Below are 17986 nucleotides of genomic sequence, written 5' to 3' on the forward strand. Positions count from 1 at the left end.
GGGGACCACGACGCACTGAAGAAATGAGAAAGAAAGTGAAGCAAGTCGAGCACCATGAAAGGGAAATGAACACAAACCGCCGTGGAAAGTGCAGCCCCTCTTCATTTTATTTACAAAAATGCCACCGCCTTTTTTTCCACGTCGTTTTTCTGCTTAACCGCCGTTATTTGTGACATTAAAAGTATTTTTTCTAGTAGTAAATAAGATGGATATTGTCCAAGGAAGGGACATTGAAGCTTTACCAACTCAACAAAATGTTTCCCTATGAATTACACAATATGGAGTTGTAGGGGCACGGGCATGAAGACATTTCCTAGCCTGGTACAAGAACTGAAAAAACATTTTTGTTTACATTTTTTGGTGTTACTTGAGACTAGATCAGATAAGCTTAAAACAGAGTGACGGATTGGTAGTCTTGGTTTTCAAGAATACACCTTTATTGAAGCCGTAGGGTACAGTGGTGGCATTTGGTGTCTATGCAATGCAGGAGTTCGGAGGGTCGAGGTGCTGGAACGACATAGGCAATATTTACACCTATATATTGAAACTTTGAGATTAGAGCAGTGGTTCATGACTATAGTTTATGCTAGCCCACATGTAATGGGACGACGTAATCTATGGAGTGCCCTACAACAATTAGAGAGTGGCATTCATGGTCCCTGGCTTCTTGGGGGAGACTTCATTGTAACTATTTTTCAGAAAGAAAGACGTACTACTGCTGTAAATGGAGTCAACGCTGACTAATAATTCAGTAACTGGTATGAGACCTCGGTAGTTTCTGACCTTGGGCATGTAGGGCTACCTTTTACTTGGAAGCGAGGGAACACAGAAGCTCGTCTGGACCATGTCTTGGCAAACAATGACTGGTGTAGCCTATTTCCCAATGCTCGAGTGTCTCACTTGCCATTTTATAAATTGGATCATTGCCTACTTCTTGTGCAGCTTGATCTTACTATAGAGAGACCTAAACGTCCATTTCGGTTTATTGCGGCCTGCATATTACATGATGACTTTAAACGCCTTATTACTAACGATTAGGAGATAGAAAGAGAGTGGAAGCAGAATCTCCATCAGTTCACGCATGAATGCTGCAGATGGAATAAATATGTTTTCGGGCATATTGAGGGTCGAAAGAACAAATTGTTACATCGAATGGACGGTGTTAATAAAGCTTTAGAAAGAGGAAGAAATAAGGGGCACTATGAGGATCTTCTTGCTCAATTATGGAAAGATTTTGAGGAAGTGCTTGTTCAGAGTCTGTCTTGTGGGCCCAGAAAGCACGTGTAGAGTGGTCTATTTATGGAGACAGAAACACGAGACTTTTCCATTCTAGAGCCAATAGACGCCGCAAAGCAAATAGAATAGATGCTATCCGGATAGAAGGAGGGGAGTGGTGTTATGATTCAGAGGTAATTAAACAGGAAGCTACGAGATTTTTTGCTTCATTATTTACCGAGGAAGCCAAAGTTCCTACAGAGCTGCCTTGTGAACTTACATACCCCACTATTTATGAGGCGAGCTTACAAATATGTGATCGACCTATAGACGCATTGAAATTAAAAATGCTCTTTTTAGTATGGAGCTGTTGAAGTCTCTGGGACCGGACAGGTTCAATGCTCTCTTTTATCAATCACAATGGGATACTATTGGAGCTTCCATGGTAAGATATATACAATGGATTTTTGCCAACCCTCAAGAGGTGAAAGAAGAAAATGGTATGTTAATTGTTCTTATTCCTAAGAAAGATCCTCCTGAAACTTTTATAGATTTGCATCCCATAAGCCTTTGTAACGTTACTTATAAAGTGGTGACAAAAATTTTAGCAAATAGAATGAAGATGTTTCTCCCATAAATTATCTCACCAAATCAATGTGGCTTTGTACATGGTAGACATGGGTCAGATAACATTAGTGTAGCTCAAGAGGTGATTCACTCTATGTGTAACTTGAGTGGAAAAAAGGGGTATATGGCTATCAAAATTAATCTTGAAAAGGCATATGATAGAGTTAATTGGTTTTTTTTGATACAATGTTTAAAGGAACTGAACCTTCCATCTCATTTTGTTGATGTCATTGAAAATTGTATTAGCTCAGCAAGTCTACAACATACTGTTATGGAATGGTAACAAAGCTGACTCTTTCAAATCCTCACGGGGTGTACGCCAAGGGGACCCAATGTCCCCTTATCTCTTTGTGATCTGCATGGAGAAACTTGCACACCTCATTCAGGAGCGAATCCATAAGAAGGAATGGAAGCCAATCAGGTTGACAAAAACTGGCCCACCTATCTCCCATTTATTTTTGGCAGATGATATTATTTTGTTTGCAGAAGCCTCTTTACAATAGGCAGACTCGATTCGACAATGCTTGGATGCTTTCTGTTACAGCTCTGGATTGAAGGTTAATTATTCCAAGACTTGTATCTTCTTTTTAACAAACATTAACCACAACAGGTGCACTGAGATTAGTTCTTGCATGGGCTTCACCCAAACGGCAGACTTGGGAAAGTACTTGGGAGTTCCCCTCCATCACAAGAAAGTGACTCAAGATACTTTCATGGGGACAGTGGATAAAGTAAAATAAAGGCTAGCCAATGGGAAGACTAGTTCTTTGTCTCTTGCAGGAAGAACTACGTTAATAAAGTCGGTCACTTCAGCCATCCCAAGCTATGCCATGCAAACGAATCTTCTTCCAGCACCTTCGTGTGAAAATCTGGATAAACTTAATCAAGGATTTCTTTAGGGGTCTACGGAGTAGCAACAGAAAATTTCTCTGGTCTCATGGGGTGCTGTTTGTACTCCCAAGTCTAAAAAGGCGGACTAGGACTGAGACACGCAAAACTACAAAATCAGGCTCATCTAATAAAGATTGGTTGGAAGCTCGTACATTGCCGTGAGGAATTCTGGGCTAGAGTAATTAGAGACAAATACCGTTGTGGAAACGACCTTCTCCCGGTGATAGACAAAAACAGAAGCGGATCAAATATCTGGGTAGGGATCCGAAAAACTTAGGATACTGTTAAAGATGGAATTGAGGTCATGGCTAATGGCACCAAGGTGAGATGGAAACATGACCGAAATGGTTGTTTCTCAGTCAAGTCGGCGTATGCTTAACTAGCTCACGAGGATGGCCTAGTGGATACATTGTGGGAGAAACTATGGAAACTACGTATCCCTCAGCACTGCAGAACAATGTTGTGGTTAGTTGCTCGCAAGAGCTTGCTAACTAATGCATTGCGACACAAAAGGGGACTCACTGATGATGAACGCTACCCTCTTTGTAAGCGAGCACCTGAGGAGCTGATCCATGTATTCTGAGACTGCTCCGAAACTAAACTTCTCTGGAGAAAACTTATATGTCCTTTAGTGTGGCGGCGCCTTTGTTCACTTGATTTTCATGACTGGTTTAGATGGAATATCATAGCTAAGAACATTAATCATGAAGAGTGGAACGCAACTTTTGTGATTATATGCTGGTGGATTTGGAGGCATCGGAATCTTTCTCTCTTTGAAGGGAAGAAGGTTGCTAATGAAGCTATTATTTCTAATACAGCTGCAATCCTTCACAGTCTCGGGCAAGCCCAGAAATCTCTCTCGGGGGTATCGCTACCTGAAGTTCAGAGCTCGATTAAGGACACTGGATGGTATGCCCCAAGACGTGGGTGGGTTAAACTCAACGTAGATGGTGCGTTCTCTGCTATCACACACTCATGCGCATACAGGGGCCTCATACGTGATGAAACAGGAACCTTTATACGAGGTTTTATCCACACAATCCACGAGGGCGACGCGCTACATGCGGAGCTATGGGCATGTTTTCATGGATTGAAGCTAGTATGGGACGCCAGTCATCAAAGAGTGATCTTAGAGTCAGATGCAAGTGAAGCTGTAGAGCTGATACGTAATGAACCTGACGAGCTGCACGCAGATTAGTTAATTATTAAGGAAGTATGTCAGCTTTTAGATAGAGACTAGGAGGTCCAAATGGCCCTCGTGAGCAGAGGAGCTAACGAGGCCGCAGATCTTTTGGCTAAGAAGGGACTTGGGTTTCCGAGAGGATTCCATTATATTGGTTCAGCACCAAACGAGCTGCTGCACACTCTCAATGCTGATCGTAATCGTAGTGGGCATATAACCACTCTGTAAGGTGTACCCCTTTATTATAAAAAAAGAAGTAAGAAGGACAACTACGTACACACCTAACTAAAATCATGAACCAGTTAATCACAAAAGTCCCCAAATAAACTGCACAGTAGCAACTAATATATGCGTCCAACTTTGAAAGAAATTAAAATTTGATGATGAATTAGAATATTGTCATTGACACAAGAACTAAGGATCTCTTGTTACTTCCATGATCTTCTTCTACAAACTGGCAAGAGGAATCTAAAACCTAAGGATACATCAATACTTGTATTGTGAACTCATGATGAAGACAACTATTAATCTTATTGGTCAACCAGTTTCAGAATTGTTTAATTTGCCACAAATCAAATATAATAAATGGAGTAGCAGACTACCTTCGGGAAATTGAAAGATATATTAGTTGTTGAGATCATATCAGTCTTTCAAAATTGACTGCCATTAGTTTAATTTTAACTGAGTTAAGGTGAAGAATAAAACGACTTATTTTTCAAATAGGTAAGGACGATGGTTATTAACAAATATTTCTTTTTCATTTTGGATGCTTCATTTGATTGATTTAGATTGGAAAAAAAATGTATTTGTTTGACTTTGGAAAAATATTTTGAAGTTATGAAAATTTGTGTAACTATGATCTTAACAGATCATTGGCGTTCAGGGAAAAAAAAAATTCCACCATATCTTATCATAATACAATTTCATTTATTTACTCAAAACGGAAATTTGTTCTCTTCAAGTATATAAATGCATTCTGGTGTTTTAATAACATTCAAAAATCCATAATGAGACCTCTTAGCTTGATTAAAAGTTTGTTAAAAATGTAAGCTTAAATTTAAATTCTCATATTTCAGCTGGATTTAATGAGATTTCTTTTCTATTAACGTTTAAATGATGGGAATTCGTGTGTATGGCAAAGAGTTCCAATGTTCAGAGGTAAGCAAGTATTTTGAAGATAATTTTTGAGAGGTCAAAAATTTTTAATAAACACATTTTATTTGGCAAGATCCAGAGAATTCATGATATATGAATTCAGGTCACATAGGGGGAAAAACATGAAAATGGAGTTTGGTTAAACTTTAAGTCAAACACAGAGTACGCATGAGTTTTCAAACGGATTGCAGGAAACATGATGATTTATCACAATTCAACATCAACAATAATAATTCTATCCCTCATCATATATACAAACTAAGGAATCAATAATGAACAAAGATTGAATATAAGGAGGGATCACGTATCCAAAATGAATAAAGCATAAACAGTCAGAGGGACAACTACGTACACACCCAAGATCACAAACTAGTTCATTTAATTCATATCTCCATTAGAAATTAAATAAAAAAGAAAAAGGAAGCAAGAAACTTAATTACACTTGCTTCGCTTCCTTTTCTTCCCTCACATAGTACGCAGAATAATAGGTATATTTATTAGCCGAATATGTAAAGAGCCCCAAAAAATCCACACACCAGCAGCTAAAATTTGCGTCCAACTTTGAAAGAAAACAGGATAACTTGATATATGATATCATAGATAAGTCAAATAAAATCACTAACGGACACGAAGCCTCATATAGTTACAGGATGAACCAAATCCTTCCAAAAGTGCTCTAACAAAGTAAATCTAATGATCAAGATTTAAAACCCAATTAGCTATTCAACGTCCGTGTTGCCAATTTGTACAACGCTTTCTACATTATTGAAAATATCATAACCATGTCTATATTTTCTGATATCGAGCAACTTAAATTCATTAGTTGTGAAATTGAACATAAAAGTTTTTCGTCAATCAGTTTGTTTAGATCCAAGCCCTGCAGAGGGGTAAAAAAAGAAAGAAAAGAAAAAGCTCCATTTAGCTTTCTCCCTAGTTCCCTCCATTTACTATCTCTACCATTGGATTAATATCTAATGGTTGAGATTTAATATATTATATAATATTAAATAATAAAATTATGTATAAATAACTTTAACTTATGCATAAATAAATACTATGATGTTATTATAATCAGATAGCACAGGATAAAAACACAGAAAAAAATTAGAAAATATTTTATTAAAAATCTATAGAAGGAACGTATGTATATTAATTTCTCACTACTTATATATGTATATATTTTTTGTTTGATTGATATTATAATAATATTGTTATAATATATTAAATCTCAAGAATTGGATGTTAATCTAATGATAAAAATAATAAATGAAGAGAAAGTAGAGAGGAAATTAAATGGAGAGATTCTCCTCTAGCAGACGCATTGCCAACAATTTCATTCCTCCAAATAGTTACCGGATCCAAGTGACCACGAAAAGGGCGGCTAGTATACTTCTCAGGGGGTGTTTGGATGAAACTAAACCATGGTTTGAAGAATAACTTCTGGAGAATAGATTATAGAGAGAATAGATTTTCTGAAGAATAGATTTTGTAAAAAAGTGATTTTGAGAAGTGAGAGTGTTTGGATAGTTTTTACTAGAAGCACTTTTTACATGTGCAAATTACTAAAAAGGGCTTAAGTTAATATGACAATTATAGAAGGGATAGATTTTATAATATATTTTGATTTGAAGGAATAAAATTGTTAATAAAATAATTTTTACCAACATAATTAATGTGAACACTTCTGTTATTATGTCAAACGAGACTATAATGTCGTCATCATCCACAAGATAGCTCTATTAAAAGTGAAGCTATTTGAAGTGATAGTTACACCGTCTAATAACTTTCTCAATTATATTCTACTTCCTTCCATGTCCTTTTATTTAATGAATACACTTTCACTTGATTGACTCGAAAAAACTCCGTAGACTTAATGAATTTTCACTGTCTTGTAATCATTAACACTGGGACTAAATCCAAATCCATACACAAATCAACGGCTCCAGGCACCACAGTAAAATCGAAAGAGACCTACGGTAAGCGATTCCTAGACAGATCAAGGCACTACAGGTCCTAAAACTGATTGTAGAATAGGTATGCTAGTGATACAAAGAGAGATAAAGGGATTTCAGTTGAAAAAAGAATTAAGGAACAAAGATTGAATATAAGGACGAATCGGTAAAAGGATCTCTTCACTTCCCTTTCTGTTTATTTCTATCCACTTCTCACTCAACTTTTAAGATTGAAATATGAACGGTTTATATTTTATATTTTTGAAATAATTTTACAGAATATTTTTTTATGATTGTTTTAAATTATCATGACTAAAATTTACTAGTTTAATTAATTTATTTTTTAAATAAATTTAAAATTTTATTTAAAATTTTATAAAATATGAAATCTACCGTTAAAATTTCACTCTTATGGTTGAAGATGAGAAGTGAACAGAAATAGAAGGAAAGAGAAGTGGAAAGGCTATTCTCGGAGGGATCACGTAGCACAAAAAGTAAGAACAACTACGTACATACCTAACGAAATTCACAAACCAGTTAATCACAAAAGGCCCCAAATAAACCGCACGGCAGCAAATAAAATATGCGTCCAACTTTGAAAGAAAGCTGAATAAATAGATAAGTCAAATAAAGCTACAAACATCCGTTGTTGCATATCTGCAGTCATCATTCTTAGTAAAATCTCTAAGCACAGGAAGTGTCATAGTTACAGAATCAACCAACTCTTCCAAAAGTGCTTGAACAAAGTAAATATGAAATATAACAATCAAGATTTAAAACCCAATAAGCTATTCGACGTCCATGTTAATTGCCAATCAGTGCAAGGCTTTCTACATAATTAAAAATGCCACCACTGAAACTAGTCTCGCCAAATTTGCGGATATCTAACAACTTAAATTCATCAGTTGCGACATTCCACATAACAATTCGTCGTTTGTCCAAGTCCAGTCCCCATGTATTGCAAACAATTTCATTCCTCCAAATCGTAGTCAATGGGAACAACCAGGGGCCTACAAAAGTGCGGCTAGCATATTTCTTAGTCCAACACAATTTCTCCCTGGATGCACATGAACTCTCCTCTAGGAAATAGCATAGCAAGTTTGTTATCATATACTGTAAGTTTTTGGCTAAATGTACGAGTAGCCCAAAGGCGTATAGGAGGCATCGGTATCAATGTAAACACTTCTGTTGCTATGTCAAATGAGACTAGGATGCTGCCGCCAAGGTTTGATCCAATCCAAAAGATAGCTCCATTAAAAGTGAAGCCATGCGAAGTACACCATCTAAGCTTCCCAGTTCTACTCCCTTCCATCTCCTTTTATTTAATGAATACACTTCCACTTCATTAATAATCCAAAGATTGTTCACACGAATTTTCACTATCTTGTAATCATTAAGAGTTAGGCTAAATCCAAATACTACGTACAAATCAATCGCCCACAAATCAAAATCTCCAGCAGGCACCTCTCTCAGCTTTCTAGTCGCTGGATTCCACAGGAAAATCGAAAGAGATTCTGTAGGATGGAGCGACCCAACAATACAGATCAAGCCATTGCAAGAATTGACGGCCGAAAAAAGAGTGTCGAGAATTGATACGGGGATGGGTCTGAACATCAAGGACTCGCATCTCACGGTTGAGCAAAGATAGGCGAAAACGATCATATAAAACAAAATCTTCGAAAATAAGAAGAGGGTTTTGGTGTGTGGAGTGCTGAAGGTGTTCTGCGATGAAAGATGGGGTTTTGAATAGATTTTTCCATTCTTCAGACACACATTGAAATCGGATTAGGGATTTTAGAGGAAGCCGTACGAGAATCATTGTGATGACATCTTGGGGAAGAACTGGTTTGCTGCCCTTTTTTTTCATGCGCGTCAGGGCTCTCGACTGGGAAGAACGCTTCCTCTTTACGGCCATTTTCGATTACCTGGTTCTTCTTTACGGTGATTAGGGTTTGCTTCACACCCGATCTTCAAATTTGTGCGAAGTTGGGACCGGTTTCTTAAAAAGATACCAACATGATTTGACGAGTAACGAAAAGATTGTCCTTTAATATTGGAAATTAAAGACAAAATATTTTAGAATCTCAAAGTTAAGTGTAAATTTAAATTAATAAAAATGATATCAAATCAAAATTATAAACAAAATATTTTTAAATCTTTTTAAACATGAAATATTTAAAAATTATAATTAATCATCACTCTATTTCACATTCCGTCATTCAACAATTTTGTTTTAGGCAACTCTTTTGTTTTAATTTTAAATCTTTCTGATTTATTAATATTTCACATTCAATTTATTTATTGTAATTGTAAAAATCTCTCAAAAAGTCTCTTGACTAACCCAAATTCCTATTTAGGTCACTAGTAAATCTTTATTTTATCGTGATTTTTTATATCTTGCTTGGGATTTTTATCAATTGAATTTGCCTTACTTGTATTTATTATGATTAATTTGAATTAACAGTGGTTGCATGAAGATAGAGCCAAAAAGGGTAAAATTATCATATTTTATAATTTATTTTAATTGATTTGATTTTAGAATATATATAGTATTATATATTATCTTGACTTTCATTGCGGGAAAATTAAAATTAGAGCTGAAACTTAAAAAGACAATTAAAGAGTAGCAAAATTGCAGAAGAGGGCCAGGAATATTGACACTGAAGGACTTGATGGAGTGCACCGTTTTATTAAAAAACATTAGGTTAGTCCGACATTATTCTCTGGGGGAAACGCAATGAGGAGAGCGGACGGCCAGGGAGGAAAACCATCGACCTCCACCCTTCCCCTCCTCTTCCATTCACCATCGCCACATCTCTCTCACACCCATAACCATCGGCAACCATCTCTGTTCCTTCCATCACCGCCGATGACCGCCATTCCATTCATCATCATCTTCGTAGAGGAGGGAGACGAGAGGCAGAGCGGCGGCAACCTTGAACCTGAGCGACCATCATCATCAACGTCGTCTTCCGTTTCTCAATTGACCGCCTTCCATCCCCGTGAATCGCCGACCTCATTCTTCCTCCATCATCGCCAGCGACGATCGCATCCTCCGTCTTCTGTTCCTCTTGCTTCAGTCTCTCAACCCGCCTCCCTTCTTCCAGTTCTCAGCTGCTCAATGATGATTGAAGTGTTGGAGGAGGTCGGTGCAGCAATCCAAATCCCCATGAGTAGCTGAATCTGAAATCTCCTTTGAGCAAAGACTGTGCCGGAGCTTGGGGCATCAATTAGGAAGTTCTTAATTACATTTTACATGTCTAATTTGGGCTTTATATTTTTATTATCTAAGTTAGATTATTGAATTATGATTGTGGAGTTGTTACATTACGTTTGCAGTGTAGTTTTGATGAGATTTGAATGTTGATATGGATAATAATTGTGTATTAGCTTGAATTATTTAATGCTTGACTTGGTTGTTTAACATTGAATTGAGTTTATTTAATGTTAATCTTTTGAGTTAAATTGCTGTTCAGTGTTAAGATTGTTGAATTTTGATTGCACACAGTTATTAATCTCTTCCGCTTTAATTCTGTACTGAACTCTTTTAGTTAAAGGGCTTTTGTTACAGGTTAATTAATCTAAGTTTAAATAGTTGATTAAACTAATTGATTTATTGAAAATTAAAACTCTATTTTTTGATTCGAGGAAGGTATGGTTTAAAGCTCTAAAGGAGAATTCATCTTTTAGTTTAATCCTTTTACTCCTCTTTATAAAAAGAAAATGAAAAAATTATTTAGAATTGTTTTCAATTTATTAGCAAAATAGATTTTAAATTTGAAAAATCAACACAAACCCCTTTTTAATGGTAGTTTTGATTTTAGTTAACTTATGACCTATTTTCATCCCTATATTGCATTCTAAATCAGAATTAATTTGACCCCCAAAATGACATGAGGATCAATCACTGAATTTCTAGAACCCCTCATTAGGCTACATGACGCATATAGAGATTTTAAAATTTAATGACATTATTTCAATGCCCCTATTATTAGAAATGAAAAAAGATAATGATTTTCTATCATTCAATAAAACAATTGGAAATTGATGAATTGCAAATTGAAAGTTGTGAATTGAATAATGAAACTTGGTAGTTTTTAAGGCTATCTTGGGCTTAAATTCTTTTCTATATTTATTGGGAATGTGTTTGATAGAAAGTGAAAAGATCTTTTAATTTCTTAATACAAAAATTATAATATAATTTTAAGAGGGTAACCTTGGTAGAAAAAGAATTAAATTAGTGTTAAAATGCCACTATGATTATACAAAACACCCATATGTTTAATTAACAAATAGTATAATAAGGACTCAGGGCGTGGTAATCACTCACAAACCTATCATAAACACTCAACCCACAAAAGACTTAAGGCACAAAAAATAGAAGGTGCTTAGCTTAACCCAATGGGCATACACATGATCAACCCATAAGAGAAACACGTGAATAATGTCCTATGGCCTTTGATCATTCTAACAACACTTCATTGGATAAAGTCATCCAACAATCAAACAAAAGTAAGTATATGTTAAGAAAAACATGGGCTCTAAGATGACAATATACATAGCATTACAAGCTTTTTTATAGGACTCCAAACTATTTGACTTACCCTTCTTACCGGGGCCTTCAATGGCCTTCTCTACACATGCCCGAACCACCTCAAGCGATATTCAACCATTTTTTCTTCAATCGGCGCCACACCTGCTCTTGTTCAGATAATTTCATTTTGAACCTTATCTTTTCTTGTATGACCACACATCCATCTCAACATCCTCGTTTCTACTACCCCAACTTTATGCTCTTATTTTCCCTTCAATGCCTAACATTCACTACCATACAATATAGTTGGTCTTATAGCAGTTCGATACAATTTTTCCTTAAGCTTCTTAGGTACCTTTTTATCGCAAATAACTCTCGTAGCTTTCCTCCACTTTAGCCAACCAGCTTGTATTCTATGCAAAATATCGCCATCAATTTCACCATCTTCATCTACAATGGATCCTAAATATTTGAATTTTGACACTTGAGGAATGATTTGATCTCGCATCTTTACCTCCAAATCACCATTGCCTTGCCTCCCCCCAAAATTGTAATGTATACATTCTGTCTTGCTCTTGCTCAAATGAAAACCCTTTTACTCTAAAGTCCTTCTCCATAACTTCAATCTAGAGTTAATCTCTTCTTTTGATTCAGTGATGAAGACTATGTCATTCGTGAAAAGCATGCACTTACGAATTTTTTCTTGAATAAGCTTAGTTAGAACATCTAGAACAATATTAAATAAGAAAGGACTTAAAGAAGATCCTTGTATAGGCTAGTCTTAATGGGAAAGTCCCTTGTCTTACCTCCAGGTGTTCTTATGCTAGTAGTTACCCCCTCATACATATCTTATATGGCTTTGATATAAGCAACCCGTACACCTTTCTTTTCCAAAGCCTTCCAAAGACTTCTCTTCGCATACCATCATAAGCTTTATCCAAGTCAATAACAACCATATGTAAATCCCTTCCTTTACTCCTATCTTTTCATTAACCCCCTTAATAAATAAATTGTGTTATGGATCTCCTTAGCATAAATCCAAATTGGTTCTCCGAAAAAGAAGTCTCCAACCTCAACTTATGTTTAATCACTTTTTTCCACAACTTCATCATATAGCTCATAAGTTTTATCCTCTTATAGCTTACATGGTTTTGAATATCTCCTTTATTTTTGTAAATAGGAACCAAAGTGCTTTTCCTCCATTCATCCGGCATATTCTTAGAGCATAAAATTTTATTAAAAAGCTTAGTCAACCGCCTTTCCCCCTCCTCGCCTAAACAATTCCAAACTTCGATAAGGATGCCATCAGGTCCAACGGCTTTACCATTATCCATTTTCTTAAGAGTTGTCTTAACCTCTCTAATGTGGATCCTGTAAAAAGCCAAATTTTGATTGTCTTTGTTAATTAGCGAGTCCTCCAAGTTCTGAGTCACATATTAATTCGCTTCCCTCATTGAACAACTTGTAGAAGTAAGCTTCCCATCTATCCTTAATATGTCCATTAGTAACTAATTACCTTACCTTCTTTATCTTTTATATACCTCACTTGGTCCAAATCTTTCTTTATCCTCTCTTTTTGTTTCATAATCTTGTAAATATTTCTTCCCCTAACTTTGTTCCTAACTCCTTATAAAACTCCTCATATGCTTTAGAACATGCTGCACTCACTGCTCTCTTCGTCTCTATTATAGCCAAATGATACATTTCCTAGTTTTCCTTACTATTGCACAAATATATAGCCTTAAGATAATCTCTTTTCTACCTAACTTTCTCTTGTATACTCTTATCCCACCACTAAGTCTCCTTTCTCTCTGACCATGACTTTTGGATTCTCCCAAAATTGCTTTAGTGACCATATGAACCTTTTTAGCCATCTCCTCCCACATAATGTTAGCATTTCCCCCCAACTCCCAAATCCCTCCTCCAAAAAGGTCCTTTTAAAAAACTCTTGCTTCTCACCTTTTAATTGCCACCACCTGACCCTGGGGTTTACTACTTAACGATACTTTGTCTGATACTCTTAAAATGCACATCAGGGATAAGTACCCTATGTTAGGCAGTCACCCTATCCTCAAGGATCACTTTGCAATCAATACAAAGTCTTCTGTTTGGATTCTTAACCAAAAAGAAATCAATCTATGATTTAGAGGCTCCACTCTTATATGTGATTAAATGCTCCTCTCGCTTCTTAAAACAATGTTGACAATCTTAAGATTGTAAGAGAAAAGTCAAAAATAGTTTGTCCTCCATTATTAAGTTATCCAAAACCAAAACCACCATGAGTCCTAGCAAACTGTCCTACTTTCTTACTAACATGTCCATTAAGATCCCTACTAATAAAACTCTTTTCTTCAAGTGGTATGCTTTGAGCCAACCCCCTCCATGTCTTTCCAAAACTTATCTTTAAGATGTGTCTTTACCCCAACCTGAGGTGCATAGGCACTAATGATATTGATAGTGCCCCTTCCAATAATTAATCTTAAAGATATGATTATGTCCTTAAACCTGTTAAACTCTATCACATTCTTCTTCCATGTTCTATCAACAATGATAACAACAACATTCCTTGCACTCAATTTCCTTGTGTACCAAAGTTTATACCCTCCAAACTTTATGGAAACTTCTCCAACCCATTTAGTTTCTTGGAGGCGCAAGATGTTAATCCTTCTATCTCTCATAGCTCCCACTACCTCCATAGATTTTGCATTCAAAGTCCCAATATTCCAAGTGCCAAATCTAATCTTGCTCTTATGAACTAACTTCTTTAATTGCCTCTATCTAGTAGAGTGCGGTAGCCCTTGCTCATTCAACACTACATCCAAGCGATGATACAATAGCTCTAGCTCACTTCTCACTATACTCGAGCCATACAGCACATTACTTTTAAGCAACGACCTAGCAGTAGCACAATTACTTCGTTGAACCATGATCATAAAATTCGATAAGGTTTTACATTGGCTGTCAAGGGCCTAACACAACTTTTCTCCTTTATCCAGGTCTGGGACAGGCTATACTATATAGGCAAAGTTCTTAATATATATCTATATATATAGATATATATAATATTCATTAAAAAAAGTTTGATGAAAAGAGGTAATTTTATGTACCTAAATTATCCCCAAAGTTTGCTCTTTCCTTCACGAATGAATAACTAAAATGCTATTCCTTGCTCCTCACTCTTTCTTTCTTTCTCTTTCTCTTTCTCTTTTCCTCTCTTGTGGGATGAAGTAAAGAAGTGAATTGTGGGGGTATATTTAATACCCTCACATATTTATTAGGGGAAGCTTCCCAAATAAATTTCCTTCTACTTTTCACCGAATTTTCAATGCAAAAGTTACTTTTTTTTACTTTTCACTTTTTTTAATATAATAATAAAATATTATTATTTTATATTACTTATTTCTTTAATTTCAATTATTTAATATTATGAAATAATAATTTTTTGTATAAATACTAAAATAAAATTTAAGATGTTATAGAAAGAAAATTGTTAATTTAGAATTCAAACTTGTTAACAACATAATGAAACTTATTAATTTTTAAGGTTGTATTGTGATTAAGTTTTAATCAATATTTATAACAAGCATGTTATGGAAAAAGGAAAGTTGTTAATTTAGAATTCAAACTTATTAATAGTGTAATAAAACTAGTTAATTTTTGAAGTTGTGATCAATTTTAGTCAATACTTATCGCAAGTCTGTTATAGATATAGAAAAGTTGTTAACTTAGAATTCAAATTTGTTGATTGCATAATATAACTTGTCAACTTTTAATGTCGTATTGTGATATCAGGTTTTAGTCAATATTTATTGTCAGTATATATTACAAAAAATTGTTAATTTAAAATTCAAACTTATTAACAGCATAATGAAACTTGTTAATTTCTAAAGTTATAATGTGATCAAGTTCTAGTCAATACTTATTGCAGGTATTATCGCAACAAGAAATATGGTAATTTAGAATTCAGACTTATTGACAACATAGAACTTGAATACAGAGGGACATTATTTTTTTTTATTACATTTAAAAAAAAATTGAGTCATGTGACGTGACTAGGATTTTCAGAAATTTAGTGACCCAAATAGGAATTTGGATTATTCAGTCTTCCCTTATTTCTAATACTAGTTTTTTTACCAAGATATTTCTAATATTAGGTTGAAACTTATAAATACAATTTTTTTACGAATTTGAATTGAGTATTGAATTTCCTTTCACTTCCTCTCCTTTGTCTCACGTTCCTCCTCCCCGGCCATCCTACATCATTAACATTTCACCTAATCCAGCTGTGTTCATCAGAAATCATGTCAAAGCTTAAGAAATTACCAAAAAAGAAATTAAAAAAAAATCATTATGGCATTTTGGGAGGAAATAGTAATTATAAATTATAAACTTTTTAGATATATAAGTAATAGATAAAAATAGATGTTAGATGAAACTTGACATGAGAATCTTATCATTTATTTTAAATAACCTTTGATGCTTATATTGGCTCATGATGCCATATCATGTAGTGCCACTAAGAAATCACCTAATTTACAACTGATGGTGCACGCCTAATTAACTAGCTCTCTTTAAATGCGATACCTTATGTCTCTATCCGTATTTCTTCTGTTCTATTCTATTTGCTAAAATATGGACTCAGAATGCTAGATGAATTTGCCAATTAATCAATAACTAATGCAAATCATAATTATGATCCAGCAAATTTCACACTCAATTTCATTTTGTAATTTCAATCTATAATAAAAGATACAGGCATCATTCGTATAAATTGACTTCAAATAGTTATATGTGTGCGTATTCATATAAGCATCATTATGATTCACAATTTTAGGGAAGTCTTGAAACCATTCGCTTTACAAAACAGTATCACTATATGTAACAGGAGCATTCAAATAACATGTATACTTTCAAGAGTTATGTCCTTCAACGAGCTTCAATCACCAAGTACTCATTCCAAATTCCAAAACAAAGTAATAAAGAGGAATAAGATTGAGATTGTTTTTAACAGAAGGTGGTGAATATTATTCACAGCTTGAGGTTACATATATACATGCATTGACGCTATGAGAGGACACATGTATCCCTACAAAAATAGGATATATTATTATTGACAATAATAACACCAAATCATATCAGATATGGACAAGTTTGACTATCCACAATAATGACCAAGTATCTTGGCTATCAAGGTAAATCACAATTATATCTAATGGATATTCCTAACAACCCCCTCAAATGAGAGCGTGCAGAGTTAACTCCGAGTTTGTAATGAAGATGATTGAAGTGTGTATGGCCCAATGGTTTAGTGAGTAAGTTAGCTGTTTGCTCTGCAATGGGAACATAACCAATAATGAGCTCGTGATTTAACACCTTGTCACAGACAAAGTGCACATCTATTTCAATATGCTTAGTACGAGCATGGTATACTGGATTTTCAGCCAAGGCATCAGCTCCAAGATTATCACACCATATTATGGGTGCGCACCATAAGGGAAATATGAGTTCTCTTAGTATTCACCCATACAATTTTTTGCAGCTGCATTAGCTAATCCTCTATATTCATATTCCGTGCTTGACCTTGCCATGACCCTCTGTTTTTGACATGACTATGGGACTAGTGCTTGACCAAAGTATACGCAATATCCAGAGACAGATTTTTGATCAACAGTACACGCTGCCCAGTTTGCATCAGTGTATGCAGAGAGTTGAAGTCAGTCATTTTTAGGAATGAACAATCCGTGTGTAGCTGTCCCTTTGAGATAGCACAAGATTCACTTTACAGCCTACTAATAGGCTGTTGTGGGATTACTTAGAAATTGACTAAGATGATTCACCGAGAAAGCTCTATCTAGGCTAGTGTTGGTCAAGTATTGGAGAGCACCAATTGCACTTCTATATTTTAATGGATCAGTGAGAACTTCACCCTCATCAGGTAGAAGTAATTTCCCCATAACCATAGAAGTAGGCACTAACACTGCATATAACATGTTATATTTTGGGAAAAGATCAGACAAATACTTTTCTTGGCAAACAGTCCATTTCTATCTCGTTGCACCTCAAATCCCAAGAAGTAATGTAGGTTACCAAGGCCTTTTAATGAAAAAATCTCATTGAGATTTTAAATGAAGTTTTGGAGCTGCATTCCATCATTACCGATGATCAAGATGTTGTCTACATAAATGAGAATAAAGATCACAAATCGATCTTGATGAAGCACGAACAAGGAGTTGTCGCTACATGTGTTATAGAAACCCTATTGAATTAATGTTGATCGAAGTTGTTTGAACCATGCTTTTAGAGCCTGCTTTAAGCCATATAAGGCTTTGTGAAGTTTACACACATGATTTGGACATTGTGGATCAACAAAGCCCTTTGTTTGATGCATGTATACTATCTCTGTAAGAAAACCATTCAGAAAGGCATTGT

The sequence above is a fragment of the Neltuma alba genome, unplaced genomic scaffold, assembly GCF_004799145.2.
Source record: "Neltuma alba isolate B1F8T4 unplaced genomic scaffold, ASM479914v2 tig00011787_pilon, whole genome shotgun sequence".
In the NCBI taxonomy this organism is placed as follows: Eukaryota; Viridiplantae; Streptophyta; class Magnoliopsida; order Fabales; family Fabaceae; genus Neltuma; species Neltuma alba.